Source organism: Lissotriton vulgaris, chromosome 6, assembly GCF_964263255.1.
Source record: "Lissotriton vulgaris chromosome 6, aLisVul1.2, whole genome shotgun sequence".
Taxonomy (NCBI): domain Eukaryota; kingdom Metazoa; phylum Chordata; class Amphibia; order Caudata; family Salamandridae; genus Lissotriton; species Lissotriton vulgaris.
Genome location: NC_141694.1, coordinates 1,761,546,690 through 1,761,565,750, shown reverse-complemented (window position 1 = coordinate 1,761,565,750; position 19,061 = coordinate 1,761,546,690). Strand labels below are relative to the sequence as shown.

The following is a 19,061-nucleotide window of genomic DNA, read 5'->3' as shown; positions in this document are numbered from 1 at the left end:
TGATATGGGGATACTTTTGTTTGCAGACTTGGAAGGCATCCAGTCCTTGCTTTCAAACGTGTGTGTGTGTATATAATATGTATGTATGTATGTGTGTGTGTGTATGTATGTTTATGTATATATATTGCACACTACCTCGTTTGGACCATATTCGTGTAGCACGGGTCCTGTTGCTTATAGCCTTAAAATAAAGAGCTCTTTCTACTCTGTAGGTTTTAGAGAGCTATCTGTTACTAGTGTCAAATCCTTATCCATAGAATGCTGTAGGACTGAATAATTTGTATAGTGATACATCACCCCATGTTAATCTACAGAGCACGATCAAGTTTGGTTGGTACGGTATAGGGGTTTATTTGGCATGAATCTAGTGTTGTGGTAAGATGCAAAATTGTTTTGAACCGAAAGGGCAACGATGTAAAACGAAAGCTGCTGCTGTATCCGGTCATGTATGCATTTACAGATTCGTTTTTTTTCCAAATCTGGTATGATGGTGTCTAAGCACAGCTGTCCTGTTGTCTTTTACTACATTTAAGAAACTCGTTAAATAACCCCGTAGTGAAGACACGTGGTAGCTCCTTCCCCAACCCACTTAAACAGACAGTGTAAATGGAGAAGGGAATATTTCTTCCCTAATACAGCAAAGCCTTCCATAGCATGTGAATGCAATTTTTTTACACCTTGGTGTATATTTTATGGGGATGCGGGTTTAGACCAGTGACCACTTTTTAATATACTATTTTTTAACTAAAATGTGCACCCTGCTCCTCCACACAACCAGCCCCGACTTCTTAAGATGGCCAGAAGTTTAGGAGGGTTTAGAATGCCAATTAGGCACTTACCTTTCTTTGAGTTTGTAGCCATTTATTAGTAATTTAGCAAAGGTGTGTGTTTTTGTTTTTTTTGCATTATGGTCCATTTTCCTGGTCCTCGATCAGTGTTTATCGGTGGTACATGTTCTTGTGCGCCCCCCTCCGTAATTATGTTGGGCTTATTTGTACTTCACATTCTTTTATCTTGTACTGCGTGTGGTTTTTGAGAGGACTGCTGTGCGGAATTGATTCATCCTTCTCAACAGTTTTTAATACCTTTAAGGTCCCCTCGCTGCTTTAACTGAACCACCACGAGTAACTTATTCAGAAGAAGCTTGGTGTATCTACCGTGAGTGATTGGTTGAAAAGTAAACAATTGCGCTTTTTGCTCTGTCTGGGTTCTGCTTTCACCGTTCATTTTAATGGGTCTTTAATGTAAACTCCGACATTTTACAGCATCAAGGACTTAAAGTCTTGTTTTACTGATTCGATCTACCAGCGTATAGCTCTTCAACAGGTCTGCTCTGTACTCTGCTTTACCACATGACACAAATGGGACCTTTACTCAAGACTGCCAACAAATCCTGCTCAATTGTTTGTTCTTATGCTCCTCAAAATAGGTCTTTATAAACATGCTATATATTCACCCTACTCAAAAAGCCCCCCCCCCCCCCGATCTGTCATCTTTTGGCTGGTATTTATTTTTCATCAACATTACTGAAAATCAAGTACTGTTCACATGCTTCGGTCTCCGAGCAGTATTGTTATATTGGTGCAACAGTCTGATCTATATGCATAGTTCATCAATGTCATTGTCTTTCTTTTCTGATGCAGTCAGTATTCTGTTCTCTTCTGTATTTAGGAACCATGGTGCTCTTGGTTTCCTGGGGTAGGTTACACTGACGAAAATCACTAGCTAAATTGTTTTTTGAAATTGCAGCTTTTATCTGAAGTGTGTGTGTGTGTGTGTTTGCCAACTTCTTTACAAGCCCCCCTGGCCATCAGGGGGCAAACCCTTTGTAGTCCTAAGGTATGCCCATGGGTCCTCCACATTATCTACCACACCCAAAGACATTAAGGCGGTGCATTTTGCCCCTAGGAATGGGAAGGGAATTGTTTTCCTTGTATTACTATGTAGTGGGTAGAACTTGAATGAAACCACCATGACATCCACCGCCACATCCACAACCACATCCAACACCACCACATCCACCACATCCGCCACCACCGCATCCACCACCACCACCACACCCACCACCCCATCCACTACAACCACCACCCCATCCACCACCACCGCATCCACCACCACCACTGCATCCACCGCATCCACCACATCCACCACCACATCCACCATCACCACCACATCCACCACCACATCCACCACCACCACATCCACCACCACTTCACCACCGCATCCACCACCACCACATCCACCATCACATCCACATCCACCATGACATCCACCGCCGCATCCACCACCACATCCACCACCACCACATCCACCACCGCCACATCCACCACCACCACATCCACCACCACCACATCCACCACCACCACATCCACCACCGCATCCACCACCACCACATCCACCACTTTATCCACCACCTCATCCACCACCTCATCTACCACCGCATCCACCACCACCACATCCACCACACCCACCACCATCACTTCCACCACCACATCCACCACCACTTTCACCACATCCACAACCAGAACATCCACCATCACCACCACATCCACCATCACATCCACCACCACCACATCCACCATCACATCCACCATCACCTCCACATCCACCATGACATCCACCGCCACATCCACCACCACCACATCCACCACCACCGCATCCACCACCACCGCATGCACCACCACCACCACACCCACCACCACCACACCCACCACCACTACATCCACCACCACATCCACTGCAACCACCACCCCAATCACCACCACCACATCCACCACCGCATCCACCATCACATCCACCACCACCACCACATCCACCACCACATCCACCATCCCCTCCACATCCACCATGAAATCCACCGCCACATCCACCACCACATCCACCACCGCCACATCCACCACATCCACCATCACCGCATTCACCACCACCACATCCACCAGTTCCACCGCATCCACCACCACCGCATCCACCACCACCACATCCACCACCACATCCACCACCACATCCACCACCACCACCACATCCACCACCGCATCCACCAGCACATCCACCACCTCATCCGCCACCTCATCCGCCACCTCATCCACCACCGCATCCACCACCACCACATCCACCACACCCACCACCAGCACTTCCACCACCACCACTTCCACCACCACTTTCACCACATCCACAACCACCACATCCACCACATCCACCACCACATCCACCCCCACATCCACCCCCACATCCACCCCCACATCCACCCCCACATCCACCCCCACATCCACCCCCACATCCACCCCCACATCCACCCCCACATCTACCATCACCACCACCACCACATCCACCACCACCATATCCCCCAGATCCACCACCACCACATCTATATGTGTGTGGTTCTGTGTGTAGGTGCAAATGCAATGTTCTTGGATTTTCGTCACAATAAAATACACTGAACATAATCTTCACAAGTTATTTACAAACGTTTAAGCTATTGCCATTATAAATTACAATAACTTTTATTTAAGTATTAATTATTTACAAAATTAAAAGCCATTGTTATTTGTAATATCAATACATCTAAGTCACGTAAATACAACACACATTGCATTACAAATGATATAGGTGTCACATTTGCAAAAGTTAAAACTATTGACATTGTAACTGACAAAGCTATTAATTTTGCTACTTTCAAAACCAACAAATAAATAAAAAAAGTGTCATTTACAATACCAATAGCTCAAACTTTCCTAATGCGAGACCTATTGCATTTCCAATGCTTGTATGTATGGTCAGCACTTGCTTTTTTCAAAACCACACAACAGTACAGCATTCAGTCTTCGCAACATGACTCCCAATTTTTTATAAAAATGTGTTTATTGAGTTTTTAATGTCAAATGAAAAAGCATTACAGCCACAATAGATAACATTTTGTGCACATCTATAGAAAAGCACGCAGCATATGCAAGATGTACTCACCAAGCAATATACTTGATGGCACTAACATGCCTAAGGCAATAATGATAGGATTAAACACAAGTCCATTAATTGAAAGCAAAAGAACAAAACAAACATGCTCCTGAGTCTTCCACTTCATAATGCACATGCAAGAAAGGTTGGGAATGAAGGGGAATAGGGAAAGTGGCGCTTGTGGAAGTCGAAGCAAGGAATGCCAAATGAGCAACCCCCAAGGACGGCGGTATCTAAATAACAGACAAAAAGCGTATGTCCTGCCATATATATGTATGAGAAATCAAATGAAATGCCTTCGAGCGCGGGTTCAAGGAGGATGTATATCGTTTTTGCCCTTAACGTTGAGGAGGAAGGTCAGAAGCTTCAGCCCAGGTCAATGTTAACCGGTCATGAAGTCTGAATTGGCTGTCAGGTGGATCAGGCGCCGTCCACGCCATGGCCAACCGGCGTTTAAACAGAACAAATGCCAGGTCAACAAACCTATGTAAGTGTTTATCGGCCTTTGCATGGGGGTTAGTCCCAGCAGGCAAGACGGGGGGGGGGGGGGGGGGGGGGGGAGTGTGTCCTCTGTCAACTCGCACCACCTCAGTCACCCTAATCCAGGTCGACTGCAACATCTGGAAATCCCACGGTATATGATAAAACCCCACGTCCTGGAGCATGCAGCGGGGACAAGCATGGGAGAGTGTTGGGAACATATGTTTCATACGCAAGGGGTGAAGGTAGGCCTGATCTACAAAATTCAATTCAGTAAATCTGAACAAAGGAAACATGACTCCCAACTTGCTGTGGAGCTGCAGAGACTCCAGCATCTCTGTTCACTATAGTGTGGTGTCAGTTTTGGAAATACTGTGTGAGCGTGCTTTTTACGGCCTGCAAGTAGTAACCTGTAGCTGACCCTAAAGCAGAGCACAGTACCCAAACCTCTGTGCCCATTGAAAAGCACAGTAACTAGCAGACAGGAGCCAACCTCACCAACCTCACCAACCGAGACTCATCCTCGACATCCCACGAACCAGCCACATCACCCGACATCTGAGAGACCTTCACTGGCTCCCCGTCAACAAAAGAATCACCTTCCGCCTCCTCACCCACGCACACAAAGCCCTACACGACCAAGGCCCGCGCTACCTCAACAGCCGGATCAACTTCTACGCTCCCAAACGCCACCTCCGATCAGCCAACCACGCCCTCGCCGCCGTCACCCGCATCCGAAGAGCGACTACAGGAGGAAGGTCCTTCTCCCACCTGGCCGCCAAGACCTGGAACTCCCTCCCGACCGACCTGCGCCTGACCCAAGACCACCTCTCCTTCAGGAAGAAGCTGAAGACCTGGCTGTTCGAGCAGTAGCGGCACCCCCCCCCCCCCCCCCCCCCCCCCCCCCAGCGCCTTGAGACCCTACGGGTATGTAGCGCGCTCTATAAATTTCATTGATTGATTGATTGATTATGGGGAGAGATCAGGGGAGCGGCGCTCCTAACGCAGTGTTAATAATGATAGTGGCTTCATGTGGAATCCCCTAAGTCCGATACCACTAGCCTAGCAGACTCCAAACCAATCCACATTAATCACATATTAATGATGTAACAAATTCAACATTCACAGTTCCCAATAGCTGATTTCTGTAATGCCTGTGTTGTGGCCCTTTTGCATTGTATTAAGCAGCTATCTCCTCGGAGGTCTTCAGAGTCACCACAGCATACAGTTAACAATTCATAGACAAAAGGTATTTTGCCATTGGCAAAGATCCTCAATGTAGTAATAATCCTCAATGCAGCAGGAAAAAGGAGCTGATGTGATATCTCAAGTTGATGTAAATAATTTCTAACTTTCCTAGAGGAATGCCCTATAGACTGGACCAAGGCAGTGTAGTAAGGACATAGAAACACCTTGCGATTGCCCAACAAAATGGGCCCAACCTCTCTGGCATGACTAAGAAGGACATCTCTATCGTTGTAATTCAATAACCTTGCTACTACAGGTCGAGGGTGACCACCAGGAGCACGGTGGGCTGTGGATACCAATAACAAAAACAAACCCATAGGTGCCACTTTGTCTTTGAGTCCGAATTCAAGAAACGACCTCATGTCTAGGCTTTCTGTATTTTCAGGCATTCTTTTAAAGTGAATGCCCTTCACCATCTTCGCTTGCTATTTTAGGATCTTCATTCTGGATTGCAGAATCTGAAGGCTTTGCACAGCAGGCTGCAGCTCTGCAAGACATCTTTCATTGCTGGTTACTTTCTCAGATTTATTTACCTGATCAGTCCACGGCCACTGCATAGATCTTTTGTTCTCACACTTCTTTAGGTTCTTTTATAGCAGACATAATATGATTGAGCTTATCCGTTGGCTTTCAACCTTCATCATCTCTCTGTTCTTGACTGCTCATGTCATTATAACAGTGGCTTTTATTTCCCATTCTAGTTGCTCTGTTACAACCCATTTTGCCCATCGAAGACATGAAGGAATCTACATTGAGGCACTCAGGCAGGGCTACGGTGCAGACAGTAAACTGTTAAAGAAGTTCCAGACATGCAGCCAAGATGAGCTTCTCCTCAGTGGTTCTGGTCATATAACCCCACCCTCTCGTGTACAGAAACTCGTGCCTTTTAAGGCCAGTTAGTTCACCAGCCGAGATTACCCAACCACAGTTGACTCCATTTACCAAAAATCTTTGGCCAGTGCACAATGTATCCGAGTGCAAAAAGGAACATGCTGCAACTGACCTAGGACTGCCACCACTGAGAGCACAGACTGCTGCTTAATAGGTGATACTAGATCTTTACCGGTGCGACCCAGAGACCTTCCACTCATGTCAAGCCGCAACGCAACTCTCCAAGCCTGCAACCGGGCCACCCCCAGATCGCGGGCAGCTAATGATTCACAAGGCTTTTTTCTGCCAATTTATTGACCCAGAAACCTGGTGGAGGAGTGGAGATCCACACCCATTCCTACCCCAAGCCCCTCCCACAAATGCCATGCCTAGGCCTACCCTGGCGCCTCTAGGGCCGATACTGGCCTCCTGCAATCCTCCATGCTACCCACTTCGGGTTCCTTTGCGCTGCTGTCTTCCCGCGCAAACCATGCAACCAGGGCCGGACTGGCCATAGTGGGCATCAGGTGTTTCTCCAGGAGGCTAGGGGACGGTTTTGCAGCAGTGCTGCAATATCTGCCCCTTTTAACAAAAGCAGCAAGCAAGCATTTCCAGCCTCGAAGAGTAGGCAGTGCTTCCCCCGGGGCTGGTCTGAGTAAATTGCCAGGGTTGCTTTGGGTTCCCAGCCCGGCCTTGCATGCAACTGCACCACTCTGTTGCATCACCCAAGTCCGACAACACCTCTCAGAAAGGGGTTGTGGTGTGCTCCATGCACGTCCTGGCTCACACCGTCCTGGACAGCATCCCTCAGTCCAAATCAAGGCCGAGTTTACAGTGGCCACGATGTCTTCTGGAAAACAGCAACAAGTTACATCTTCAAAAACAGCTGCAAACTTCACAAATTGATGTTATTAAACTATTTGAATGCTGCAATCCGCTTGAAATCACAGCTGTGCGATGTCCATCCAGTGCGAGGATGCTACCCAGGGACCAGTCTCATTCAGATCTCCGACACAGGCCTCACTCTCCGAGTGGAGCTTCACATCCATCGCCATAGCTGGCAGACCATACTCAGCCCCTCAATGATGTGCCATATGTTGATAGCGACTGAACAAGCTACTCTGGTGCATTGGAGCTTCAGGATAATCCTTTCAGTGATGTCATTGCAAAACCTGCCATGGTTATTGGCAATGGGGAAGTTAGAGCACACATTATTTAGGACATCCTAGAAGCCAGCAATGGCCATCCTTGAATAGGATTTTAAGAGAACTTGACTGCCCACAATTCTTGGATTAGAGATGGGGGCATAACTGACAGTGGAGAGGGTTGGTTGTTTAGTTTGGGGGTGGCGTGTTTTTCCTTGTGGAATTCTGACGGTGCTCTGTATGGAAATGAAAAGCAAGCATATACAGTGTGATAATGTTTGACTTTAATGGTGTACCAAGCATTTAAATAAACATGATAGAAAAGAACATTTATTGTAAGTTAAATCACATTTGCTCTAACGTCCTAGGTGGTGGGGAGATGAATAATTAGTTGTGAAACTGCAAATAATATTTTTGTTTTTACAGGACTCCATTTCAGATGCACTATTTTGGCTTGGCTGAGAGGTGATTCATCTTACATAGATGCCCTAATTCGAAAGATCAGTCTAAATCTTACTCTTCTGACGAATGGTGAAGTCTAACCTTTGAAGCGAATACGACAGATGGCATATTTCCATCAAACAGTAAAAATGACGAGGTTGTGATAATCCAGATACTACCAACTTAATAAACCTCTACAAACGATGTCACCAAAAGCCTTTTCTGCCTGCAACACCTGCTGCAGATTCGTCCAGCTGCTGTAGTGCTGCAGGTGAGTACATTTTCAGTCTCTTCAATTGAGAGTATTTTCTTTCCGTTTCCATCTCTTTCAGCTTTTACTTGTTTTAGCTGATTTCTGCATCTTCTGTGTTCAGCCGTCTTTGGTTGTGCAGTTTGACAAGGCTAAGAATATGTAGGTTGATGTGGTGCATGATGGCTGTTTTGGCTCTGGATGTTCAATCGCTCTTTGTTTAAACATTTATGTTTTTAACATTTCGATTGCAAAAGCTCTAGAATTGTAAATAAGACATACAGGCTAGTGTTTAGGCCTACATTGCAGTCTAAATTATAGTTTTTGGTGTGCTTCTAGTCATGTAAATAGTGACATGCCTTCTGACTGTGTTCTGAATGGTGGCTTGTGTTATTGGGCCTGTGGCCTAGATGCTGTATATTTTCTATTTTGTAGCTCACCTATCGAGGGCTCACCATGGTGGCTTCCTGGAAACCCCCTCAAGAAGTCCACCAGTCAGTTAGTGTGACCTCACTCTTCCCTACTGGGGAGTACAATGACTACTTGGCCTGCCTTCAGGCCATCTGACAGATGGCTCTCGTGGGATGGCAGAGGTTCTGAGACTTTCTGCCCAAAAAGAATGATTGCGAAGCAGGGGTTGGGAACTGTTAAAGATTTCTTAGGTATGCTCCATTCATGGCAAACATTTTGTATTTAATACATACTGGAAGATGCTTTGGTGCAGTCTTTTTCACCTGCTGCCGTCTTGGGCATAGTAACCTTCAGGCATTCGGCTTGAGACATTGTCTATCCCATCTTCGATTTGCCCACAAGAGTATTTTATTCACACCTTCTATTTTCTAATAGGTCTCTCCTTCTACCTCGACTGAAACACATTTTTGCCGCACGCTCTGTCATCACATATTACTTTCTTTGGCTCATTTGTACATTGATACACAACAGCAATCTTTTTTCTTTTTACATTAATTTGTACTGCAGGATAAATTATTTTATTGCTTTGGTCAATACTTGAGTACAATCATCATCACTTTTGGCTTTGCCAGTACCTATTTCTCTGGCTGCCGATGGCAGGGACTTGGGAGAATATGTGTGCCTGCTATCACCATGGGCCTGGGGATGATGTTGTGTCTTGCATACAGCAGTTACTGAAAGAGGGAAAACAGAAAGTTTGTGTGATAAATCTTTCGTAGTGTGGCAGACAAGTTTGAAAAAAATAAAAGTAAAACACAAAAACATATCCTCATCATCAGTATCTTAATACGATTTGCTACCCTGGTAACTTCGTTCGAAAAATCTGCTGGGATGGTCTACTGTTTCCCCACATTAAGTAGGCCTTGGACTGGGTGCTTTTCATCCTATAAACTGGTATGATAGGTTGCTGGTAACCTGATGACTGGTACCCCAGGTTGCTATAAGGGATTGGGATTCACCCTCATTGATCAGCCGTCTTGCTACGGAATGTAAAATAGTGGAATGAGTGTGCCTTCCTTGGGATCTTCTGGAAGCCTTGCTGAGTATTCTAGTTGCGTCACTCTGCTTGAGAAAGGGCTTTTGTTTTCATGGAGTAGAATGCACAGATACAAAATATTTAGTGTAGGAAAGTAGGTGACATATAGTGAGGAAGAAAGCCGACATTTATATGTAGACAGCAAGTGTGTACTACAGCAGAGGAAAGACAGTTTGAGTGAGGCATTGAAATAGACTAGAAATGTTTTGTGGTCTTTTTCAGATGTCTATACAAAACCTGGAATACTTCAGAGCATGCTCACTGTGTGGAAGGCATTTATCTTACGACTCTCTTTGTACCCTTGATGCAGGCTCTGTTTATTGTAGAGGCCTGTATTCTCTTGATTATGCAGTTCTTTACTTACTGTCTCTTGTAGAGCTTAGGATTGGCTACAAGGCGGCATATTGGTACGTTAAAAACAGGTTGCATGAATCCTCATCAAAGGCATAAATTGTGATAATGATACCCATAGAACGCACATATAAAGGGATCCTCTTTGAGGCATGTTTACTTCTTTTGAAGCCATGCCCCTTTTTTGGCTAGAGCCAACATAATATTTAGAAATGGCATCTTCCCACTTTTCTAGTGCATTCATTAAAATGGCAGGGTCATGTACTGGGAGTGGTGTTCTACTTCGTAGGTTTACACACATTTTCCTAAAGGTACTTTACTCCTTTTTACCTGAATTCTAGTTCGATCTTACAACTGCAGGTGACTGTAGTGGCTTATTCCCTGGCAGACAGACTCTTGCGTTTGTTATTCCTGTTGGGTACCCATTGTAAAAGACTCATAACTGGTTTGGTATATTAAAATGTATTTGACTTAGGGAACAGTAAAGAAGCTAAGGAATATTGGAGCTTGCAAAGACTTTACATCTCTCTCATAAGGGATTTCATCCATTCCTCGGTTCTTTGAAGCGAAGAAGGCTAGACATAAGTGGAGGCTTTGTTGCCATTGCCACCTGCAATGTGTGAAAATGGAGCATAATATAGTGCTGGGAGAGTAATGGCTAATACTGCCTGGCTCCACTCGTCTGCTATGCAAAAAATAATACCCTCCTCCCACCAAATACCTCTAAAAAAGAGTATATGAAGAATTCCAGTTGCTCCTGTTAGCCAAGTTTGAGATTAATACATTGTTGCAGTTAATTGACTGAAGGTGGTTGATTATGTAGCAAAAGAGTGCAAAACCTATGCCTATTGACAGCGCATAGACCATTTGTCCCCTCCAAAAATGTGTTGATGTAAAACCTGTTACAGATACTGCATGAAGGTGTCTTTGTTAGACCCAGATGACATATGTATACGGTGGTTAGGCTCTGAACATGATGCTTTGGCCTACATCATCTGTGCATCAATGCACATGAAATACATCAGAGAGCAGAAGACTAAGATGTTTCTGGTGAAGTCCTTCCGGGATACGCCAAAGCATTCACCATCACCTTGGGCACTATCACTCAAAATATCTTGCAACAAAAAGTGCCACCGGAAGGAAAACTCTTCTTCTTTGAAGAACACTCCCAGGACCATTTGTAGTGTCGATGCTGAGCCCCGATACCAGACTCTTCCTAGTTTTTGGACAAGAGCCTGATATTAAATAGTGTGAGACCTGAGTTCCTAGGTCCATTGCCAAGCCCCCGCAGGTCAAAGTGTTTGGGCTCCAATATCTTCTGGGCCACCACTCAAGGGTGACAATGATCCTGTAGGCATGCCAACTTCAGCAGCTCTGACCAAGAAGCTTCCCGACACTGCACCAACAATGCTGTGGTCCAGTTGCTAAGATGAAGTTGAAGTTTGCTAATGCACCATCTCCCTTTTGTTGATGCCTTCTTTGGTGACATCACCATTCTCAAACGCTTAAATAGTAGGCAGAGATTATCTGTGTGATTAAAGTAAACTTAAGGCGTGCTTCAGTAATTAACCCTTGGAAGAACACCTTCCTATCGCTCAAGTATTTGCTGAGGTGGAACAGCTGTTTGGCTCCAACGCCAAGGCCCTTGTGGTATGCCGGGTAAGAATTATGACCGCATTGATGATTTGGAGGCTGATGACCTCCTTTCCCTCTATAACACTGAAATTGGCTTATATTTTGACTTAGTAAATATGTTACCTAGATCATTCACCAGAAGGGAACATCCCTTGACCCTCTGCCCATCCTTCAGGGAAACGTTCCTTCATTGACCACTGTAATGAAACCAGCATATAATGCCTTAGAATTTACCGTGCCCCCTGTGAAGCCAGAGTCTAACGTTTCGACCGAGGTCTTAAATCCTCCTCCTCAGTGTTCGAACCATTGCTCCCATACAATAAGACTCTTTGCTGCATGGGAGAAACCTTTTTTCAGCCCATCACTCTGCACACCGATTGCTAGAAGCTATAAGGCTGTTTCAGGTGCTCCACACTCTGTCGTCTCACTTCACCAGAAAGTCTGGGGGCCAACATACTTCCTTGAAGTAAAGTTTGAAAGATTTCCACACAGCACATCCTGATAGGGAGTAAAAAAAAAAGTTTACTCTGTGAAAAGTAAAGTCTTTGCTTCTTGCACATCGCACAGCTAACGGCACCTGCCTCATGGCCTGCTATGTCTATACTCTGTTGGAACTAACTAAACGCACAGTGATCAACCTACTAGATCACATAAAAAAACATTGACTGACTTGGTCAAATAAAGATGTGAATGTCCCACCCCATCCCCCCCACAGATCTCGAATTGCAACCTGGAGTCTATGGACACCTTGGCTTGATCCATGGTCATGAATATGAGGCTGCAGTGCCACTCTTGGGTGCGTTCCACTGGCTTCTCAGAAGATGTCTAAGCAACCCTCATAGCCTCTGCAATTACTCTTAGAAGGCAGACCTCTCCCTGGAATGCTTCCAGAAGATTAGAATTGCGGCTCACTTACTGGCCTAGCCTCCCCAGTGACACCGTTCCAGCAACAGAATAGAAAACCTCTGTGACTCCTCCCCCCTTAAACCCTATCTTCTGTCTGAAGTCTGTTTGTTACCATTTGGGAGATGATCATTTCAAATTGATGGGTTATCCAGTCAATTCACAAGACCTATGCCCTATCCCTCCTGTTCGTTCTGTCAGATAATCTTCCTTCCACAAGGTCATGCTTCCTGGCACACACCTCAATTACATATTCATTTTAACAGAACATCTGTGTCAATGTCCCAGAAACATGTCAAGCACCTAAGCTATTAACATTTGACTAATTAACACTTGTCCAAAGTTCCTCAATTTTGAAGGCATAAGTCATTATCCTGCTGAACAAAGGAGCCATAGAGTGGTGCCTGATGAAGAAAGGGCCATGTATTATATTCAATGTACTCCTTGCAGACCAAGAAAAATGGAGGTCAGAGACCTATTAAATAGATCTTTGCCTTCAAATCTTTTTAATTCAGCAGGACACGTTCAAGGTGTTGCCCATAAGCCAAGTCTTGTTTGCACAGAATGTCCGTTATTGGTTGGCATCCTTGGTTCTCCAGGGTGGTTGCTTTCATTTTCCAATCCTTCTTACTCTCAGACATCACCTGAGGGTCACTGTGTCTTCCCAGGTCACGCCCTTGCCTTTAAAATTATGACTGCACTGCACATCTTCATGAAAAGGCTGGCAGTTGTAGCAGCTGCAGTGAGATGGTCAGGAGGCCATGCATTTCCATACTTGACTGACAGGCCAGTGAAAGCTGAGCCCTTGGTGCTGGTCAAGGAAGACTTTCAGTGCACAATGACGCTCCTCAATGACTGGCAATGCTATTAAGACCCATAAATCTTCTCTTGCTGCAAAACAGAAGTTAACCTTCATTAAAGCAGTGCTGGGCACAGCAAGCATGAAAACCTATCCTCAGATCATCACAGATATTCAAGAGATGATTCTAAGTTTTCTGAATCAGACAAAGCTCCCGGTTCTGCATGTCTAATATCTGCTAAGCCTCATTCATTCTGTTGGTACCACATGCTAGATGAGGGCCCACTGTGATACCTGTGTTGGCAATGTCTCCATCATCAAGGTAGCCTCTCATACTCCATTGCAAGCTCACCAATCAGCTCATCCTGATCTACACGTGTGGATGGAGCCTTGTGGTGTATCATCCCCTTCAACCCTCCACAGGTGCAGTTTATTGTAGTTACCCGCTCACTGGACTGGGGTGCTCACCTGAGCAACACAATGTCACAAAGCCTTTAATATCCTTCAGAGCAGCATCTACACATAAATGTGCTAGAACTGCACGCAGTCTGCTTCACTGCGAATGCCTTTTTCTCCTTCTGTCATTGGAGATACCATTTAGATTCTATCAAGCAATTAAATGGTCTATTTTATTAACAGATAGAATGTTGTAGTGTTGTGGACTGTGTATTGGAATGTGTGTTGGAATGTGATATGCCTGTGGCAGTGGGTGAAGTGAAAGGGAATTATACCCGTAGTAGCTCAACTTGCAGACTGCTCACAAGACCATGAGTGGGAACTACATTCTAAAGTAACTACGGTGATTTTGTTCAGATTGTAGTACTTGAGCATGGCTTTCTTCACTACGTCCCAAGACAATGGTATCCTCAATTTAGTACCCTATACTTCACTCTGAATACCTTCTGTTTCAGATGGTCTCGGGGTCTTCTAAATGCGGTTCCACCAATTATGCTTTTGTCAAAAGTCTTCTTGAAGGTGCGCGATTATCGATAACCGCAAATCGCCACAGATTGGGCAAGAATGATCTGGTATTTCAATGTGTTGGCACTGAGCATTTGGACATCTCCTCTGACCTACACTAGGTAGACCTGCTCCTGGAGCAGGATTGTCCAGTTCTGCACCCTAGACTCCACGAGTTACATAGAAACATAGGTGCGGTTGGAATCCATTTGCTTTTTTTGGTGAGGTTTCAGAAGTCATATTGGCACCAAGGAAAGCACTACAAAAATCCATGTTTGTGGGTTGCTGGAAAAATATGTTCAGAGATATGAGAGAAAAAGGCTAGACCCATATAAAGCCTGCCTTTCCGACATCCTATGGTTCATGTTCTCCCTTTCACAGCAGGAACTGGTTGTGGCTACAGTCAAATGCTTTTAGCGTGTCCTGTCCCACCTTCATGTGTCGTCCTGACCTCCTTTCCTGTTTAGTTTGCCATTATTGGTGCGGTTTCTCGAAGGTTTATTTCATTTGTATCCTCACACTCCGTTCAGTGTTCCTTAGAGGGATTTAAATCTTGAGTTGACTTTGTTGATGGTGTCCACATTAGAGCTGATGCACAGTCGCCGGTTCAACTTCTGACTCTGAAGATAGTACTCTTAGTAGCAATAACGTCTGCCCTAAGGGTTGGAAAACTTCAAGCCCTTCTTATGGTCTTCTACCCAGAAAAGTAGGTTTTTCATACCTGCAAATCCTTTTTACCCACGATAGCATCTGCCTTTCACATAGGGTAATCTGTTAACCTTCTAGCCTTCTCCGTGAGGTGCCGGGTTTTTAGAGACCCGGTGGTGCCAGGGGACCACACCCGAAGACCTCTAGGTTCTCCCTGTTCTGGACTTACAGAAACACAGAGTCTTCTAGTTGAAGTCAGAGATCGAGTTTTATTGGCTGCAACCAAGTAACATGTGTCCTAGAAGTACAACAGCACGGACCGTAAGTTCTCAGGAGACGGTTCGTTTTTACAGAACCAGACTTCTCCTTATATACATAAATAACAGCTGCAGGCAAGAATTCTTAAGTTTATGATCTGGCAATACAAATATTTCCACAATAATACAAAGAGCGAAGTCATGCTGGTCAGCACATATTTCAGATGTCCAGTTGGTGATGGATTACCCCGCCAGATCCAGAACTCCCATCAGATATCGATGAAATGCCAATAAGGTCGAGCACCCTCCCATCATAAAACGGGTCATAAACAAGAATCATGGACAGGTGTGTGTGTGTATGGAAAACAGGGTCTGTATGTAGTGAAGGGTTTATGACATGTTGTGCCTTGATGATATCTGGCTCGGCCACTGGGCGAGGAGCTGCCCAAACAGGCTTGGCTGGAGGCAGTGGAGTCAGCTCGGCCAGGTCATGGGGAAGTCAGCTACGGTGGACGTGTCCTTTCAGATCAAACTCTGTTTTGATCAATTGACTATATGAGGGCAAGTCATAAGATGGATGCCGTTTACAAAATGGAGTCTGCGGCGTTAGAGGCGGAAATCAAGTTTTGAGGGTGTTAGCATCATTTAATCATGACGTAAATGCATAGGGATGATGTCCTAATCATTACCGGTTCGTAGATACCAAATTCGTCATGGTACGACGGTATTTTATAACACGAGTGTTGGACCTCGAGGCTGGTGAAACGGCAGGGTCCAGAATTGCAGTACCACAGCCCCTCCTTTTGCCCTCATATTAGGCAATAACTCTAATCTGAATCCAGATCTGTATTGATGAATTCACGGAGATGCTGCTGTAGCATCATTCTGTTGCTCAGTTCGTCCCTTGACACAGGCTTCCTTACACATGAAGTGGCGCAGAGGCCACATATTGCCGGAGCGCACTGCACAAACAGGCAGAACATAAACAGAACGGCTAAGATCATCCCAATGAAGATCAGAGTTTTCCATCCCCAGGCAGAGATCAGTTCCCAGAACCACCCTAGCAGAGACCAATCCCCTTTTTCTATGTGAAGAGAATCAGAGATTTGGTGTAACTTGGAGATGGCCTGGTACACTGTTGGAGCATTATCGGGTATGAAAATGCAGCAACTAGATTGGATCACTCTACATACACCACCACGGTCTGCAAGTATGACATCCAGGGCAACCCGGTTTTGAAGGGTCATAAGTCGATCCGACTGAAGCTCAGCTGTCAAGTTGCTAAGGGCACCGGCCGTTTCAGTCACGGCGGACTCAACTATTCTCGTCAATTGTCGAATGTTCCTGCTGTTCACCATAGGCCCCCAAAATGGCAGAAAACCCTTTGCGAAGTCTCCAAATTCTTGACCCGCAGTGTCGTCTTGACTCACGACACCCCTAACTGTCCTTGTCCGATGGTAATCTGCCCCGGCCGTGTAGGTGGGTGGCAGCAGAAACGAGATAAAACATGTGCCCGAGAAGTCAGAGGGCAACCATGTGTATGCTTTGTCATGGCAGACAAAATAGGTGCCTTTAGCCGCCAATAATGGAGGGGAAGTTCGGGAGGCAAACACATATGTTTCCGTGCATATGCTCTTCCCCAACTGTGCTTTGGGATCCCTGCCAATACCTTGCAGACATAAGTGACCACGGTGGGGTACTACCCAGACTGGGGAGGATTTCTTCGATTTCTGGTTCTCACTTAGGGAAATCCCATACTTGGTGATGTTCCATCTACTGTATGGTGTAAACTCATCTTTGGGAGTGGCTCTAACTGTGTCGATATCTCTACTCATATTTCGGATTCCTGCCACTAGTGCCTTATTGTTTGAGTTCTCCCCTCGAACGTATGGTTCAAGGGAAAACAGGAACATGGTCTGGAAAGCCCACAGAGAACTGAAGTAACTAAATGGCAGGACAAAGTAAGGGATGCCCCTATCCGTAGTGTGTGGCATGAGTCCGCATATCCAACAGTTTGTTGTGTTCATCACAGATTGGTGCTGGTGGAGGAGTTGGACAAATGAGTTTACGAATTCTAGTCTTCTGGCAGACTCGTGTTCAGGTAAAGGGTGAAAGGAGTGTGTGGGAACGGTAGGAGGAGGTGTGAGCTGGGTGCCGTGTATGAATGGAACTCGAAAGATGGACAGAGCATAGCCAGTTAAAAACATTATTATACTACACAACATTGAGATGCTTAATACCAGAGTTCGTCTTCTTGCCATTACAATACATATTTTCTTTTCAAAGTTCATGCGTCTAGCAGGTCTCTCTACCCTCGGAAACTCCGTCCTCTGGTTGCTGCCCGCAGTGGGAGGTTGCTTCTGCCAAGATGTGCGCTCTGACCAGTCCGGGGTAATTCCCTCAGACTGACCAGAACCGTTGACCTAGGCGTCCCCGGCTGCACTCCTCAGACTTCAACCGCGGCCTTAGCAGCAGAACCGGATGGCGGTTCGAAAATCAAAAATGAGCTAGTTCCCTGGGCGAGAGAGCTGCGAAATCAAAAATAGTTCAGGGGAAAAGGGAAGATCGCACTAATTCGGGTATGTCAGTTCCTTGGTCTTGGCCTCAGATTATATCGTTCTTTTCCAGGCACGGTGTGATCTTCAAACAGTGTTTCAGGTTCTGTAGTGTCCAACTGCAGCAACAGTGGCACAGATTCTTGCAAAATACAATCGCTCTCTTTGTCGGTACCAGTTCCTTTTAGTCGTGCATCACTGAAGGGGACAAAACGTGGTATAAACTCAGTCTCGGAGTCAGCGACTCCTTGCTGGACCCATCGGTCGTATGGAAGGGGCAACGGGACCCTTTTGCAATGGGCGCTGTGCACCCAATGTTTCTTTCCGTGGACACGTACTGCAGAGCGGGTCGACAGCAAAACCTGGAAAGGTCCGGTCCAGCGAGGCTCCTCGTTCTTTGCTCGTCTGAAGTTGCGAATCAGGATCCAGGAGCCAGGTTCGATAGCATGGCCTGGATCATCAGATGCCGGTGGAGAGGAGCTGTGGACCTGTTGATGTAAAGCATGTAGTTTAGTTGTCAATTTGTGCAAATAGTCAAACAGTGCAGGGTACTCGATCTCACTGAGCTTTCTTGGCCTCGGTACTCCCCATAAATTTGCTGGGCGCCCGAACACGATCTTGTGTGGGCTAAGTCCCAGTCTAGAATGGACAATCATCCTGGTAGACAGGAGTGCTAAAGGCAGGGCGTCTGGCCACTTGAGACCTGTGCAGGCTTGGATTTGGGCCAGTTTCAATTTTAACGTGCCATTATAGCACTCTACCAGGCCTGCCGATTGGGGGTGGTTTGCAGCATGGAACTTCTGGCGGATGCCTAGACACTCACACACTCTCTTCATTACTCGTCCCACAAATTCACTTCCATTATCACTCCAGACAATTCTAGGCATGCCAAATCTAGGGAAGAATTCTTTGACAAGGGCTTTGGCAGTTGACAATGCAGTGTTGTTCTTAAGGGGGTACGCTTCTACCCACCTGGAGAAAGCGCAAACGACAACAAGGACATATTTCAGGTTATTGCACCTCTCCATGTGAATGAAGTCGAGTTGCAAGACCTCAAACGG

At 45.8% G+C, this 19,061-nt stretch overlaps 1 protein-coding gene across 11 annotated transcripts in view; it reads left to right on the top strand.

Moving 5' to 3' along the window:
* Window positions 1-19,061, top strand: part of HMBOX1 (homeobox containing 1) — a 490,629-nt gene that overhangs the window by 72,455 nt on the left and 399,113 nt on the right. For all 11 annotated transcript variants that reach the window (XM_086928008.1, XM_086928002.1, XM_086928007.1 and 8 more), the window contains exon 2: window positions 8,121-8,406. The gene's annotated coding sequence lies outside the window, so the exon portion shown is untranslated. The remainder of the gene's footprint in view (window positions 1-8,120; window positions 8,407-19,061) is intronic.